Below are 17,633 nucleotides of genomic sequence, written 5' to 3'. Positions count from 1 at the left end.
ATGAGTGGAGATGTTAACATATGTTATTATTGTGAGAATGAGTGGAGATGTTAACATATGTTATTATTGTGAGAATGAGTGGAGATGTTAACGTATGTTTTATTATTGTGAGAATGAGTGGAGATGTTAACATATGTTATTATTGTGAGAATGAGTGGAGATGTTGTTAACGTATGTTATTATTGTGAGAATGAGTGGAGATGTTAACGTATGTTATTATTGTGAGAATGAGTGGAGATGTTAACGTATGTTATTATTGTGAGAATGAGTGGAGATGTTAACATATGTTATTATTGTGAGAATGAGTGGAGATGTTAAAATATGTTATTATTGTGAGAATGAGTGGAGATGTTAACATATGTTATTATTGTGAGAATGAGTGGAGATGTTAACGTATGTTTTATTATTGTGAGAATGAGTGGAAATGTTGTTAACATATGTTATTATTGTGAGAATGAGTGCAGATGTTGTTAACGTATGTTTTATTATTGTGAGAATGAGTGGAGATGTTAACATATGTTATTATTGTGAGAATGAGTGGAGATGTTAACATATGTTATTATTGTGAGAATGAGTGATGTTAACATATGTTATTATTGTGAGAATGAGTGGAGATGTTAACGTATGTTATTATTGTGAGAATCAGTGGAGATGTTAACATATGTTATTATTGTGAGAATGAGTGGAGATGTTAAAATATGTTATTATTGTGAGAATCAGTGGAGATGTTAACATATGTTATTATTGTGAGAATGAGTGGAGATGTTAACGTATGTTTTATTATTGTGAGAATGAGTGGAAATGTTGTTAACATATGTTATTATTGTGAGAATGAGTGCAGATGTTGTTAACGTATGTTTTATTATTGTGAGAATGAGTGGAGATGTTAACGTATGTTATTATTGTGAGAATGAGTGCAGATGTTGTTAACGTATGTTATTATTGTGAGAATGAGTGGAGATGTTAACATATGTTATTATTGTGAGAATGAGTGGAGATGTTAACGTATGTTATTATTGTGAGAATGAGTGCAGATGTTGTTAACGTATGTTATTATTGTGAGAATGAGTGGAGATGTTAAAATATGTTATTATTGTGAGAATGAGTGGAGATGTTAACATATGTTATTATTGTGAGAATGAGTGGAGATGTTAACATATGTTATTATTGTGAGAATGAGTGGAGATGTTAACATATGTTATTATTGTGAGAATGAGTGGAGATGTTAACATATGTTATTATTGTGAGAATGAGTGGAGATGTTGTTAACATTAACAAAGCAAGTGAAGTAGATAATATATAAAGTAAAATAAATTATAAAAGTGAACAGTAAACATTACACATACAGAAGTTTCAAAAGAATAAAGACATTACAAATGTCATATTACGTATATATACAGTTTTGTAACGATGTACAAATGGTTAAAGTACAAAAGGGAAAATAAATAAGCATAAATATAGGTTGTATTTACAATGGTGTTGGTTCTTCACTGGTTGCCCTTTTCTTGTGGCAACAGGTCACAAATCTTGCTGCTGTGATGTCACACTGTGGTATTTCACCCAGTAGATATGGGAGTTTATCAAAATTGGGTTTGCTATAGAAGTTTTTGTGGATCTGTGTAATCTGAGGGAAATATGTATCTATAATATGGTCATACATTTGGCAGGAGGTTAGGAAGTGCAGCTCAGTTTCCACCTAATTTTGTGGGCAGTGTGGACATAGCCTGTCTTCTCCTGAGAGCCAGGTCTGCCTACAGCAGTCTTTCTCAATAGCATGGCTATGCTCACTGAGTCTGTACATAGTCAAAGCTTTCCTTAATTTTGGGTCAGTCACAGTGGTCAGGTATTCTGCCACTGTGTATTCTCTGTTTAGGGCCAAATAGCATTCTAGTTTGCTCTGTTTTTTAGTTAATTCTTTCCAATGTGTCAAGTAATTATCTTTTTGTTTTCTCGTGATTTGGTTGGGTCTAATTGTGTTGCTGTCCTGGGGCTCTGTGGGGTCTGTTTGTGTTTGTGAACAGAGCCCCAGGACCAGCTTGCTTAGGGGACTCTTCTCCAGGTTCATCTCTCTGTAGGTGATGGCTTTGTTATGGAAGGTTTAGGAATCGCTTCCTTTTAGGTGGTTGTAGAATTGAACGTCTCTTTTCTGGATTTTGATAATTAGTGGGTATCGGCCTAATTCTGCTCTGCATGCATTATTTGGTGTTTTACGTTGTACACAGAGGATATTTTTGCAGAAGTCTCAATTTGGTGTTTGGTCTCTCTCTCTCTCTCTCTCTCTCTCTCTCTCTCTCTCTCTCTCTCTCTCTCTCTCTCTCTCTCTCTCTCTCTCTCTCTCTCTCTCTCTCTCTCTCTCTCTCTCTCTCTCTCTCTCTCTCTCTCTCTCTCTCAGATTGGCACACTAGCAGTTGAATGTTACAAGACAGAGTGGGAAGGGGAGAGAGGAGGAGACGGACAGAAGAAGAAAAAGAAAGGGATGGAAATAGAAGGGCGGAGGGAGTGGAGACAGAAGGACAGAGGGAGTGGAGACAGAAGGACAGAGGGAGTGGAGACAGAAGGACAGAAGGAGTGGAGACAGAAGGACAGAAGGAGTGGAGACAGAAGGACAGAGGGAGTGGAGACAGATACACAGAGGGAGTGGAGACAGAAGGACAGAGGGAGTGGAGACAGATACACAGAGGGAGTGGAGACAGAAGGACAGAGGGAGTGGAGACGAAAGGACAGAGGGAGTGGAGACAGAAGGACAGAGGGAGTGGAGACAGAAGGACAGAGGGAGTGGAGACAGAAGGACAGAAGGAGTGGAGACAGAAGGACAGAAGGAGTGGAGACAGAAGGACAGAGGGAGTGGAGACAGATACACAGAGGGAGTGGAGACAGAAGGACAGAGGGAGTGGAGACAGATACACAGAGGGAGTGGAGACAGAAGGACAGAGGGAGTGGAGACGAAAGGACAGAGGGAGTGGAGACAGAAGGACAGAGGGAGTGGAGACAGAAGAACAGAGGGAGTGGAGACAGAAGGACAGAGGGAGTAGAGACAGAACAACAGAAAGACAGAGTGAGTGGAGACGAAAGGACAGAGGGAGTGGAGACAGAAGGACAGAGGGAGTGGAGACAGAAGAACAGAAGGACAGAGGGAGTGGAGACAGAAGAACAGAAGGACAGAGGGAGTGGAGACGAAAGGACAGAGGGAGTGGAGACAGATACACAGAGGGAGTGGAGACGAAAGGATAGAGGCAGTGGAGACAGAAGGACAGAAGGAGTGGAGACAGAAGGACAGAAGGAGTGGAGACAGAAGGACAGAGGGAGTGGAGACAGAAGGACAGAGGGAGTGGAGACAGAAGGACAGAAAGAGTGGAGACAGAAGGACAGAGGGTGTGGAGACAGAAGGACAGAGGGAGTGGAGACAGAAGGACAGAGGGTGTGGAGACAGAAGGACAGAGGGAGTGGAGACAGAAGGACAGAGGGAGTGGAGACAGATACACAGAGGGAGTGGAGACAGAAGGACAGAGGGAGTGGAGACAGATACACAGAGGGAGTGGAGACAGCAGGACAGAGGGAGTGGAGACAGAAGGACAGAGGGTGTGGAGACAGAAGGACAGAGGGAGTGGAGACAGCAGGACAGAGGGAGTGGAGACAGAAGGACAGAGGGTGTGGAGACAGAAGGACAGAGGGAGTGGAGACAGAAGGACAGAGGGAGTGGAGACAGAAGGACAGAGGGAGTGGAGACAGAAGGACAGAGGGAGTGGAGACGAAAGGACAGAGGGAGTGGAGACAGAAGATCAGAGGGAGTGGAGACAGAAGGACAGAGGGAGTGGAGACAGAAGAACAGAAGGACAGAGGGAGTGGAGAGGAAAGGACAGAGGGAGTGGAGACAGAAGGACAGAGGGAGTGGAGACAGAAAAACAGAAGGACAGAGGGAGTGGAGACAGAAGAACAGAAGGATAGAGGGAGTGGAGACGAAAGGACAGAGGGAGTGGAGACAAAAGGATAGAGGGAGTGGAGACGAATGGACAGAGGGAGTGGAGACAGCTACACAGAGGGAGTGGAGACAGAAGGACAGAGGGAGTGGAGACAGAAGGACAGAGGGAGTGGAGACAGAAAAACAGAAGGACAGAGGGAGTGGAGACAGAAGAACAGAAGGACAGAGGGAGTGGAGACGAAAGGACAGAGGGAGTGGAGACAAAAGGACAGAGGGAGTGGAGACAGCTACACAGAGGGAGTGGAGACGAAAGGATAGAGTGAGTGGAGACGAATGGACAGAGGGAGTGGAGACCGATACACAGAGGGAGTGGAGACAGAAGGACAGAGGGAGTGGAGACAGAAGGACAGAGGGAGTGGAGACAGAAGGACAGAGGGAGTGGAGACAGAAGGACAGAGGGAGTGGAGACAGATACACAGAGGGAGTGGAGACAGAAGGACAGAGGGAGTGGAGACAGAAGGACAGAGGGAGTGGAGACAGAAGGACAGAGGGAGTGGAGACAGAAGGACAGAGGGAGTGGAGACGAAAGGACAGAGGGAGTGGAGACAGAAGGACAGAGGAAGTGGAGACAGAAGAACAGAAGGACAGAGGGAGTGGAGACAGATACACAGAGGGAGTGGAGATGAAAGGATAGAGGGAGTGGAGATGAAAGGACAGAGGGAGTGGAGACAAAAGGACAGAGGGAGTGGAGACAGATACACAGAGGGAGTGGAGATGAAAGGATAGAGGGAGTGGAGACGAAAGGACAGTGGAAGTGGAGACAGAAGGACAGAGGGAGTGGAGACAGAAGGACAGAGGGAGTGGAGACAGAAGGACAGAGGGAGTGGAGACAAAGGATGACTCTTTGGGAAAATGTGCTCCATGTTGAGAGGGCACAACAGTTAGTTCATGGTTGGCATAAGCTCACAATGGCTGAAAGGGGTACAATGGTCTTGACAGCAAACTATTTTTACCAGCCTGAAACAAACAGGATATCCGTAGTGATAAGAGAACTGTCATGGAGAACAAACCAGATTAGTGTGTTGTGTGAATGTCTGGAGGAGTTGGATTACAGACTATGTTACTGTAGGCGTCCACTAGGAATATAGTGGGAAATACGGAAACGTGTGTGAGTGTGTGTGTGTGTGTGTGTGTGTGCGCGCGCGTGCGCGTGCGTGTGCGTGTGTGTGTGTGTGTGTGTACAATGATATGTTCATTCCTAGTCAGGGTTTGGAAGGTATCAAAAGGGGATGGTGACAGTGGAATTACTCCCTGGTTTCCATAGAACAGAATACTCCCTGTTTCTCCTTCTCTCACCCTCCACTGGCCTTACTGAATTATCTTCCTGACTTCTTATCTCTATATATGTGCATTTAATGAAGCGATGTACACACACACACCACACCACTTAAACACACACACACACGCTTGAGGAATTTGAGAATTGGAGATCGGCCAAAAGCACTCTACGGTGCCCCACTGCTCTACGACTGGAGGATCAACTACCCTACAGAGGCATGAACCATAGGAGAAGAACGGACATTCCATAGAACCATAGAAGAAGAACAGACATTCCATAGAACCATAGAAGAACGGACATTCCATAGAACCATAGAAGAAGAACAGACATTCCATAGAACCATAGAAGAACGGACATTCCATAGAACCATAGAAGAACGGACATTACATAGAACCATAGAAGAACAGGCATTCCACAGAACCATAGAAGAAGAAACAAGCATTCTATTAAACCATTGCCCCAGACAAAGCATTCCAATTCTAAGCAACTTGTTGTGGCAGCATTCCAATTCAAAGCAACATTTTATTGGGTGCTGGAAAGGGGATCTCCTTATTAGCCATTCCATTCAGTGTGTGGTGGTGATGATGTCATCTCCGTCAACCCTTGGACTGGCTGTTTGATGTTGGATGTGAGGTCTATTGGTTTAGGAGGGAGTTGCAGACCCAACTGGAATGGAGAGATCGATTGGAGAGGAGAGGCGAGGAGAGAAGAGGCGAGGAGAGGAGGAGAGGGGAGAGGAGAGGAGAGGAGAGGAGAGGAGAGGAGAGGAGAGGAGAGGAGAGGAGAGGAGAGGAGAGGAGAGGAGAGGAGATGAGAGGAGAGGAGAGGAGAGTACATGCATTGCTCTGGAGATTAACTAGCCCACACAGTAATGTAAATTATATTATATTAACCACACCCTACAGTAAAAAAGTTTATATTATCTTAACAAACCCCTACATTAAATTAGATTAGAAAAACAAGCCCCTACAGTAAATTATGTTATGTTAACAAGCCCCTACAGTAAATTAGATTAACAAGCCCCTACAGTAAATTATATTATGTTAACAAGCCCCTACAGTAAATTAGATTAACAAGCCCCTACAGTAAATTATATTATGTTAACAAGCCTCTACAGTAAATTAGATGAACAAGCCTCTACAGTAAATTAGATTAACAAGCCCCTGCAGTAAATTATATTATGTTAACAAGCCCCTACAGTAAATTAGATTAACAAGCCCCTACAGTAAATTATATTATGTTAACAAGCCTCTACAGTAAATTAGATTAACAAGCCCCTACAGTAAATTATATTATGTTAACAAGCCTCTACAGTAAATTAGATTAACAAGCCCATACAGTAAATTATATTAACAAGCACCTACAGTAAATTATATTAACAAGCCCCTACAGTAAATTATATTAACAAGCACCTACAGTAAATTATATTAACAAGCCCCTACAGTAAATTATATTATATTAACCAGCCCCTACAGTAAATTAGATTATATTAACAAGCCCCTACAGTAAATTAGATTATATTAACAAGCCTCTACAGTAAATTAGATTAACAAACCCCTACAGTAAATTAGATTAACAAGCCCCTACAGTAAATTATATTATATTAACCAGCCCCTACAGTAAATTAGATTAACAAGCCCCTACAGTAAATTATATTATGTTAACAAGCCTCTACAGTAAATTAGATTAACAAGCCCCTACAGTAAATTATATTATGTTAACAAGCCTCTACAGTAAATTAGATTAACAAGCCCATACAGTAAATTAGATTAACAAACCCATACAGTAAATTAGATTATGTTAACAAGCCTCTACAGTAAATTAGATTAACAAACCCATACAGTAAATTAGATTATGTTAACAAGCCCCTACAGTAAATTAGATTATGTTAACAAGCCCCTACAGTAAATTAGATTAACAAACCCATACAGTAAATTAGATTATGTTAACAAGCCTCTACAGTAAATTAGATTAACAAGCCTCTACAGTAAATTAGATTAACAAGCCCCTACAGTAAATTAGATTATGTTAACAAGCCTCTACAGTAAATTAGATTATGTTAACAAGCCTCTACAGTAAATTAGATTAACAAGCCCCTACAGTAAATTATATTATGTTAACAAGCCTCTACAGTAAATTAGATTAACAAGCCTCTACAGTAAATTAGATTAACAAGCCCCTACAGTAAATTATATTATGTTAACAAGCCTCTACAGTAAATTAGATTAACAAACCCCTACAGTAAATTATATTATGTTAACAAGCCTCTACAGTAAATTAGATTAACAAGCCTCTACAGTAAATTAGATTAACAAACCCCTACAGTAAATTATATTATGTTAACAAGCCTCTACAGTAAATTAGATTAACAAGCCCCTACAGTAAATTATATTATGTTAACAAGCCTCTACAGTAAATTAGATTAACAAACCCCTACAGTAAATTATATTATATTAACAAGCCCCTACAGTAAATTAGATTAACAAGCCCCTACAGTAAATTATATTATGTTAACAAGCCTCTACAGTAAATTAGATTAACAAGCCTCTACAGTAAATTAGATTAACAAGCCCCTACAGTAAATTAGATTAACAAGCCCACACAGTAAATTATATTAACAAGCCCCTACAGTAAATTATATTATGTTAACAAGCCTCTACAGTAAATTAGATTAACAAACCCCTACAGTAAATTATATTAACAAGCCCCTACAGTAAATTATATTATGTTAACAAGCCTCTACAGTAAATTAGATTAACAAACCCCTACAGTAAATTATATTATATTAACCAGCCCCTACAGTAAATTATAATATATTATATAAACAAGCCTCCACAGTTAATTACAGTATTTTCTATTAAAATGCCCCTACAATACATTTGATTACATTAACAAGCGCATACAGCAAATTTGATTAGAAAAACAAGCCCCAACAGTATATTATGTTATATTAACAAGCCCCTACACTGAATTATATTATATTAACCATCCCCTAAAGTCATTTATATTATATTAACAAGCCCCTACAGTAAATTGTATTATATTAACAAGACCCTACAGTAAATTATATTATATTAAGGATCCGCCCCTTTTTTTTAAAAAAAGCAAGGATATGCTTGCGGAATTGTGAAAGGGATGTAGAAGAATGTAATACAATATATCTGGTAAAAGGTAATACAAAGAATATTTTAAAAACTATCTTTTGTATATTTTTGTACCATCATCTTTGAAATGCATGAGAAAGGCCATAATGTATTATTCCAGCCCAGGTGCAATTTAGATTTTGGCCATTAGATGGCGGCAGTGTTTGTGCAAAGTTTGAGGCTGACCCATTGCTTTTCTGTTCAAACTTTGTATCAAGACTGCCCAAACGTGCCTAATTTGTTTCTAAATCACTTTTCATGTTCAAAATTGTGCACTTTCCTCAAACAATAGCATGGTGTACTTTCACTGTGATTGCTACTGTAATTTGGACGGTGCAGATAGATTAACAATAATTTAAACTTTCTGCCATTATCAGCTACGTCTATGTCCTGGGAAATTATATGAACCAGTCCCTACAGTAAATTACATTATATTATATTAAAAGGCCCCTACAGTAAAATAAATTATATTATATTAACTAGCACCTACGGTAAATAAAATAATATTATACTAAACAGTCACTACAGCAAATGTAATTATATTATATAAACAATCCCTTACTGTAAATATATATTATATTATATTAACAAGCCCCTACAGTAAATTATATTATATTAACAAGACCCTACAGTAATTAAATTACATTATGTTAACAAGCTCCCACAGTAAATTATATTATATTATATTATATTTACAAGTCCCTACAGTAAATTGAATTATATTAATAAGCTCTTTGAGTAATATAATTATATTATATTAACGAGCACCTACAAAAAAATAAATTATATTATATTAACAAGCCACAGTAGTAAATTATATTAGATATACATTAACAAGTTCCCAAAGTAAATTAAATTATAATATATTAACCAGTCCCTACAGTAAATGAAAGTAAATTATATTAAACAGTCCCTATGGTAAATTAAATTATATTATATTATATTACAGGCCCCTACAGTAAATTAAATTATATTATAAACTAGCACCTACAGTAAATTAAATTATATTAACAAACCCCTACAGTAAATTATATTATATTATATTAACCAGGCCCTACAGTAAATTAAATTATATTAACAAGCCCCTACAGTAAATTAAATTATATCAACAAGCCCCTACAGTAAGTTATATTATATTAACAAGCCCCTACAGTAAATTATATTATATTAACAAGCCCCTACAGTAAGTTATATTATATTAACAAGCCCCTACAGTAAGTTATATTATATTAACAAGCCCCTACAGTAAATTATATTATATTAACAAGCCCCTACAGTAAATTATATTATATTATATTAACCAGGTCCTACAGTAAATTAAATTATATTAACAAGCCCCTACAGTAAGTTATATTATATTAACAAGCCCCTACAGTAAATTATATTATATTATATTAACCAGGTCCTACAGTAAATTAAATTATATTAACAAGCCCCTACAGTAAGTTATATTATATTAACAAGCCCCTACAGTAAGTTATATTATATTAACAAGCCCCTACAGTAAATTAGATTATATTAACAAGCCCCTACAGTAAGTTATATTATATTAACAAGCCCCTACAGTAAATTATATTATATTATATTAACCAGGTCCTACAGTAAATTAAATTATATTAACAAGCCCCTACAGTAAGTTATATTATATTAACCAGGTCCTACAGTAAATTAGATTATATTAACAAGCCCCTACAGTAAATTAGATTATATTAACAAGCCCCTACAGTAAGTTATATTATATTAACAAGCCCCTACAGTAAATTATATTATATTATATTAACCAGGTCCTACAGTAAATTAAATTATATTAACAAGCCCCCACAGTAATGTATATTATATTATATTATATTAACAAGACCTTACAATGAATTACATTATATTAACAAGTCTCAACAGTAAATTATACTATACTATATTAAAGATCCCCTGCTGTAAATTATATAAAATTAACAGCCTCTGTAATAAATGATATTATATTAACCAGCCCCTACTGTAAATTAGATTAGAAAAGCAAGCTCTGACTATAAATTTAATTATATTAACAAGCCCCTACAGTAATTTAGATTAGGAAAACAATCCCCTACAGCAAATTATATTGTATTAACAAGCCCCTACAGTAAATTAGATTATATTAACAAGCCCCTACAGTAAATTAGATTATATTAACAAGCCCCTACAGTAAGTTATATTATATTAACAAGCCCCTACAGTAAATTATATTATATTATATTAACCAGGTCCTACAGTAAATTAAATTATATTAACAAGCCCCCACAGTAATGTATATTATATTATATTATATTAACAAGACCTTACAATGAATTACATTATATTAACAAGTCTCAACAGTAAATTATACTATACTATATTAAAGATCCCCTGCTGTAAATTATATAAAATTAACAGCCTCTGTAATAAATTATATTATATTAACCAGCCCCTACTGTAAATTAGATTAGAAAAGCAGGCTCTGACTATAAATTTAATTATATTAACAAGCCCCTACAGTAATTTAGATTAGGAAAACAATCCCCTACAGCAAATTATATTGTATTAACAAGCCCCTACAGTAAATTAGATTATATTAACAAGCCCCTACAGTAAATTAGATTATATTAACAAGCCCCTACAGTAAATTAGATTATATTAACAAGCCCCTACAGTAAATTAGATTATATTAACAAGCCCCTACAGTAAATTAGATTATATTAACAAGCCCCTACAGTAAATTAGATTATAAAAACAAGCCTTTACAGTAAATTCTATGATATTCACAATCCCCAACAGTAAATTATATTATATTAACAAGTCCTACAGCAAATTAAATTATACTAACAAGCCTCTACAGTAAATTAAAATATTTTAACAAGCCCCTACAGCAAATTATATTAGAAAATACTACTAGTAAATTAAATTATATTAACAAGCTCCTAGAGTAAATTAGATTACAATAACATGCCCATACAGTCAATTATATTATATTAACTAGGCCCAACAGTAAATTATACAATATTAACAAGTCCCTGCAAAAAAATACATTTTATTAACAATCCTCTATAGTAAATTAACTTAGAAAAAGAAGGCCATTAAGTAAATTGTATTATATTAACAAGCCCCTACAGTACATTAGATGCGATTAACAACCACCTAGAGTTAATTAGATTAGATTAACAGGCGCCCACAGCGAATTCTTGCTGGATCTGACAACATAATGGTTCCTCAGTTCCTCTGAATGAGGGTGGAACTACAGAGATGAAGAGAATGGAGTGATGGGAGAATAGAGGGAGGGAGGGAGGGAGGGAGGGAGGGAGGGAGGGAGGGAGGGAGGGAGGGAATTCAAACACAATAAAGATGTCACTGAGATGCCTGTACTTACAAAGAGAGGGAAATCCCAGACTCACACCTGTAATAGAACAATCACTGGCTTGTCTCAGCAGAAGAGTCCTCAGTTGTCTGATGGGTGTCTTGGGATGGGTGAATGTGTCTGTGTGTATGAATGAGGCCACACAGACAGGTGTAGAGGTTTCTTAGGAGGGCTGCACACTAATACACACACACACACACACACACACACACACACACACACACAAACACACACACACACACACACACACACACACACACACACACACACACACACACACACATACACACACACACACCAGTAAGTATCTAGTTTCAAGGACGACCTGGAAATCCCGGCCAGTCTCTTTCACAGCAAACTCTCACAGTCTCACATTAGAATTAGACGTTCATCCATGTTTCTCAAACGTCACATTTCAAAGTTGTTCCAAACGTCAAATATCTTAACCAAAGTAGGTTAAGGTTAGGCATTAACTACCTAATCTTAAGGTTAGGCATTAATTCAGGGTGGTTAAGGTAAGGGTAAGGTTAGTTACAGTGCCTTGCGAAAGTATTCGGCCCCTTTGAACTTTGCGACCTTTTGCCACATTTCAGGCTTCAAACATAAAGATATAAAACTGTATTTTTTTGTGAAGAATCAACAACAAGTGGGACACAATCATGAAGTGGAACGACATTTATTGGATATTTAAAACTTTTTAACAAATCAAAAACTGAAAAATTGGGCGTGCAAAATTATTCAGCCCCTTTACTTTCAGTGCAGCAAACTCTCTCCAGAAGTTCAGTGAGGATCTCTGAATGATCCAATGTTGACCTAAATGACTAATGATGATAAATACAATCCACCTGTGTGTAATCAAGTCTCCGTATAAATGCACCTGCACTGTGATAGTCTCAGAGGTCCGTTAAAAGCGCAGAGAGCATCATGAAGAACAAGGAACACACCAGGCAGGTCCGAGATACTGTTGTGAAGAAGTTTTAAGCCGGATTTGGATACAAAAAGATTTCCCAAGCTTTAAACATCCCAAGGAGGACTGTGCAAGCGATAATATTGAAATGGAAGGAATATCAGACCACTGCAAATCTACCAAGACCTGGCCGTCCCTCTAAACTTTCAGCTCATACAAGGAGAAGACTGATCAGAGATGCAGCCAAGAGGCCCATGATCACTCTGGATGAACTGCAGAGATCTACAGCTGAGGTGGGAGACTCTGTCCATAGGACAACAATCAGTCGTATATTGCACAAATCTGGCCTTTATGGAAGAGTGGCAAGAAGAAAGCCATTTCTTAGAGATATCCATAAAAAGTGTTGTTTAAAGTTTGCCACAAGCCACCTGGGAGACACACCAAACATCTGGTCAGATGAAACCAAAATTGAACTTTTTGGCAACAATGCAAAATGTTATGTTTGGCGTAAAAGCAACACAGCTGAACACACCATCCCCACTGTCAAACATGGTGGTGGCAGCATCATGGTTTGGGCCTGCTTTTCTTCAGCAGGGACAGGGAAGATGGTTAAAATTGATGGGAAGATGGATGGAGCCAAATACAGGACCATTCTGGAAGAAAACCTGATGGAGTCTGCAAAAGACCTGAGACTGGGACAGAGATTTGTCTTCCAACAAGACAATGATCCAAAACATGAAGCAAAATATACAATGGAATGGTTCAAAAATAAACATATCCAGGTGTTAGAATGGCCAAGTCAAAGTCCAGACCTGAATCCAATCGAGAATCTGTGGAAAGAACTGAAAACTGCTGTTCACAAATGCTCTCCATCCAACCTCACTGAGCTCGAGCTGTTTTGCAAGGAGAAAAAAAATTCAGTCTCTCGATGTGCAAAACTGATAGAGACATACCCCAAGCGACTTACAGCTGTAATCGCAGCAAAAGGTGGCGCTACAAAGTATTAACTTAAGGGGGCTGAATAATTTTGCACGCCCAATTTTTCAGTTTTTGATTTGTTAAAAAAGTTTGAAATATCCAATAAATGTTGTTCCACTTCATGATTGTGTCCCACTTGTTGTTGATTCTTCACAAAAAAATACAGTTTTATATATTTATGTTTGAAGCCTGAAATGTGGCAAAAGGTCGCAAAGTTCAAGGGGGCCGAATACTTTCGCAAGGCACTGTAAGTGTGGACAATTTTCTCATAGCTTCTGGAAGGAAATGCTGTAGAAATGCTCAACCGGTGTCGCTCATTCAGCCGACAGAAACTCAAACGGTTTTCCCCATTAAGCAGCGAGTCGGAGTCAGAGGCCGAGCCTCCTCTGGTCTCTACTCCTCCCGTTATGGGATCTGAGACGCCGAAGCCTCCCACCATTAGCTCTGACAAATTGAAAACCCTAGTCATTGGCGACTCCATTGTCCGCAGTATTAGACTTAAAACTAATCATCCAGACACTGTTTACCAGGGGGCAGGGCTACCGACGTTAAGGATCATCTGAAGATGGTGCTGGCTAAAACTAAAACTGGCAGGTGTAGGCAGGTGTAGAGAGTATTGTTATCCACATCAGCACCAACGATGTTAGGATGAAACAGTCAGAGGTCACCAAGCGCAACATAGCTTCAGCGTGTAAATCAGCTAGAAAGATGTGCCGGCATCGAGTAATTGTCTCTGGCCCCCTCCCAGTTAGGGGGAGTGATGAGCTCTACAGCAGAGTCTCACAACTCAATCGCTGTTTAAAAACTGTTTTCTGCCCCTCCCAAAAGATGGAATTTGTAGATAACTTACTCACCTACAAACAGGACCAAGCCTAGCCTGTTGAGTAGTGACGGACTCCATCCTAGCTGGAGGGGGGCTCTCATCTTATCTACGAACATGGACAGGGCTTTAACTCGCCTAGCTCCACAATGAGATAGGGTGCAGGCCAGGCAGCAGGCTGTTAGCCAGCCTGCCAGCTTAGTGGAGTCTGCCACTAGCACAGTTAGTGTAGTCAGCTCAGCCATCCCCATTGAGACTGTGTCTGTGCCTTGACCTAGGTTGGGCAAAACTAAGGTTTAGTCAATGAACTAGTCACTGATCATAATCTTGATGTGTTGGCCTGACTGAAACATGGCTTAAGCCTGATGAATTTACTGTGTTAAATGAGGCCTCGCCTCCTGGTTACGCTAGTGACCATATCCCCCGCTCATCCCGCAAAGGCAGAGGTGTTGCTAACATTTAAAATAGCAAATTTCAATTTACAAAAATTGCGTTTTCGTCTTTTGAGCTTCTAGTCATGAAATCTATGCATCCTACTCATTCAATTTTTATAGCTACTGTTTACAGGCCTCCTCCTCACTGAGATCCCTAAATTCCTATCGAACCTTTTCGTCATGGCAGATAATATTCACATTTTTGGTGACTTTAATATGGAAAAGTCCACAGACCCATTCCAAAAGGCTTTCGGAGCCATCATCAACTCAGTGGGTTTTGTCCAACATGTCTCAAGACCTATTCACTCCTACAGTCATACTCTGGACCTAGTTTTATGCCGTGGAATAAATGTTGTGGATCATAATGTTTTTCCTCATAATCCTGGACTATCGGACCACCATTTTATTACGTTTGCAATCGCAACAAATAATCTGCTCAGACCCCAACCAAAGATCATCAAAAGTCGTGCTATAAATTCTCAGACAACCCAAAGATTCCTAGATGCCCTTCCAGACTCCAAGGACGTGAAAGTACAAAAATCAGTTAACCACCTAACTGAGGAACTCAATTTAACCTTGCGCAATACCTTAGATGCAGTCGCACCCCTAAAAACAAAAAACATTTGTCATAAGAAACTAGCTCCCTGGTATACAGAAAATACCCGAGCTCTGAATTAAGCATCCAGAAAATTGGAACGGAAATGGCGCTACACCAAGCTGGAAGTCTTCCGACTAGCTTGGAAAGACAGTACCGTGCAGTATCGAAGAGCACTCACTGCTGCTCGATCATCCTATTTTTCCTAGTAAATTGAGGAAAATAAGAACAATCCAAAATGTATTTTTGATACTGCCACAAAGCTAACTAAAAAGCAGCATTCCCCAAGAGAGGATGGCTTTCAGGTGCGGCAGGGTAGCCTAGTGGTTAGAGTGTTGGACTAGTAACCGAAAGGTTGCAAGTATTTCTCCTTGTCTTATCCGGTGTCCTGTGTGAATTTAAGTATGCTCTCTCTAATTATCTCTCTTTTTCTCCCTTTCTTTCTCTCTTTCTCTGACAAGGGATCTGTCGTTCTGCTCCTGAGCAGGCAGTTAACCCACTGTTCCTAGGCCATCATTGAAAATAAGAATTTGTTCTTAACTGACTTGCCTAGTTAAATTCATGAACTTCTTTGAGGAAAAGATCATGATCATTAGAAAGCAAATGACTGACTCCTCTAAATCTGTGTATTCCTTCATAGCTCAGTTGTCCTGAGTCTGCACAACTCTCCCAGGGCCTAGGATCAAGGGAGACACTCAAATTTTTTAGTACTATTGTCACGTTCATCGTAATGAGTAGACCAAGTTGCAGCGTGAGTAGAGTTCCACATATTTTTAATAAACCGAAACTCAGCATAAACAAAACAAACAAGCACAAACAAAACATGAAGCTACTGGTGTGCACTCAGGCAACTAAATGTAGACAAGATCCCACAAACACAAATGAGGAAATGGCTACCTAAATATGATCCAACGATAAACAGCTGTCTCTGATTGGGAACCATATCAGGCCAACATAGACATAAAAAAAACTAAATGACCCACCAGAGTCACTATCACGCCCCAACCAACATACAGAATAAACAGCTTACTATGGTCAGGGCGTAACAACTGAAAATAATCACGGCCTCTAAACCTTCAAGCTGCATACTGGACCCGATTCCAACTAAACTACTGAAGAGCTGCTTCCTGTGCTTGGCCCTCCTAACATAATAAACAGCTCTCTATCTACCGGATGTGTACCAAACTCAATAAAAGTGGCAGTAAAAAAAAGCCAAACCCTGACCCAGAAAATAAATAAACAACTATTTACCTACATCGAATCTCCCATTCCTCTCGAAATAGTTTGAAAAAGCTGTTGCGCAGCACTGAAGACAAACAATGTATACGAAACGCTTCAGTCTGGTTTTAGACCCCATCATAGCACTGAGACTGCACTTGTGAAGGTGGTAAATTACCTTTTAATTACCTTTTAACCAAGGCTTTGCATCTGTCCTCGTGCTCCTAGACCTTAGTGCTGCTTTTGATACCATCGATCACCACATTCATTTGGAGAGATTGGAAACCAAAATTGGTCTACACTGACAAGTTCTGGCCTGGTTTAGATGTTATCTGTCGGAAAGATATCAGTTTGTCTCTGTGGATGGTTTGTCTTCTGATTTCGGTGTTCCTCAAGGCTCCGTTTTAGGACCTCTATTATTTTCACTATATATTTTACCTCTTGGTGATGTCATTCGGAAACATAATGTTAACATTCACTGCTATGGGAATAACATACAGCTGTATATTTCGATGAAACATGGTGAAGTCCCAAAATTTCCCTCCCTGGAAGCCTGTGTTTCAGACATAAGGAAGTGGATGGTGGCAAATGTTATATTTTTAAACTCGGACAAAACAGAGATGCGTGTTCTAGGTCCCAAAAAACAAAGAGATCTTCTGTTGAATCTGACATTTAATATTGATGGTTGTACAGTCGTCTCAAAAAGAACTGTGAAGGACCTCAGTGCAACTCTGGACCCTGATCTCTCTTTTGAAGAACATATCAAGATTGTTTCAAGGACAGCTTTTTTCCATCTACGTAAGATTCGACGTAAAAATTATGCTGACAAATGATTCCGTGCTTTTGTCACTTTTAGGTTAGACTACTGCAATGATCTACTTTCCGATTACCTGGATAAAGCACTAAATATACTTCA

General features: G+C 38.8%; 1 protein-coding gene across 1 annotated transcript in view; it reads left to right on the top strand.

Moving 5' to 3' along the window:
* Positions 1-17,633, top strand: part of LOC118938759 (putative proline-rich protein 21) — a 97,095-nt gene that overhangs the window by 49,526 nt on the left and 29,936 nt on the right. The window lies entirely within an intron of this gene.

This window comes from Oncorhynchus mykiss, chromosome 14 (genome assembly GCF_013265735.2).
Source record: "Oncorhynchus mykiss isolate Arlee chromosome 14, USDA_OmykA_1.1, whole genome shotgun sequence".
Lineage (NCBI taxonomy): Eukaryota > Metazoa > Chordata > Actinopteri > Salmoniformes > Salmonidae > Oncorhynchus > Oncorhynchus mykiss.
This window is presented reverse-complemented; position numbering and strand designations above follow the sequence as displayed.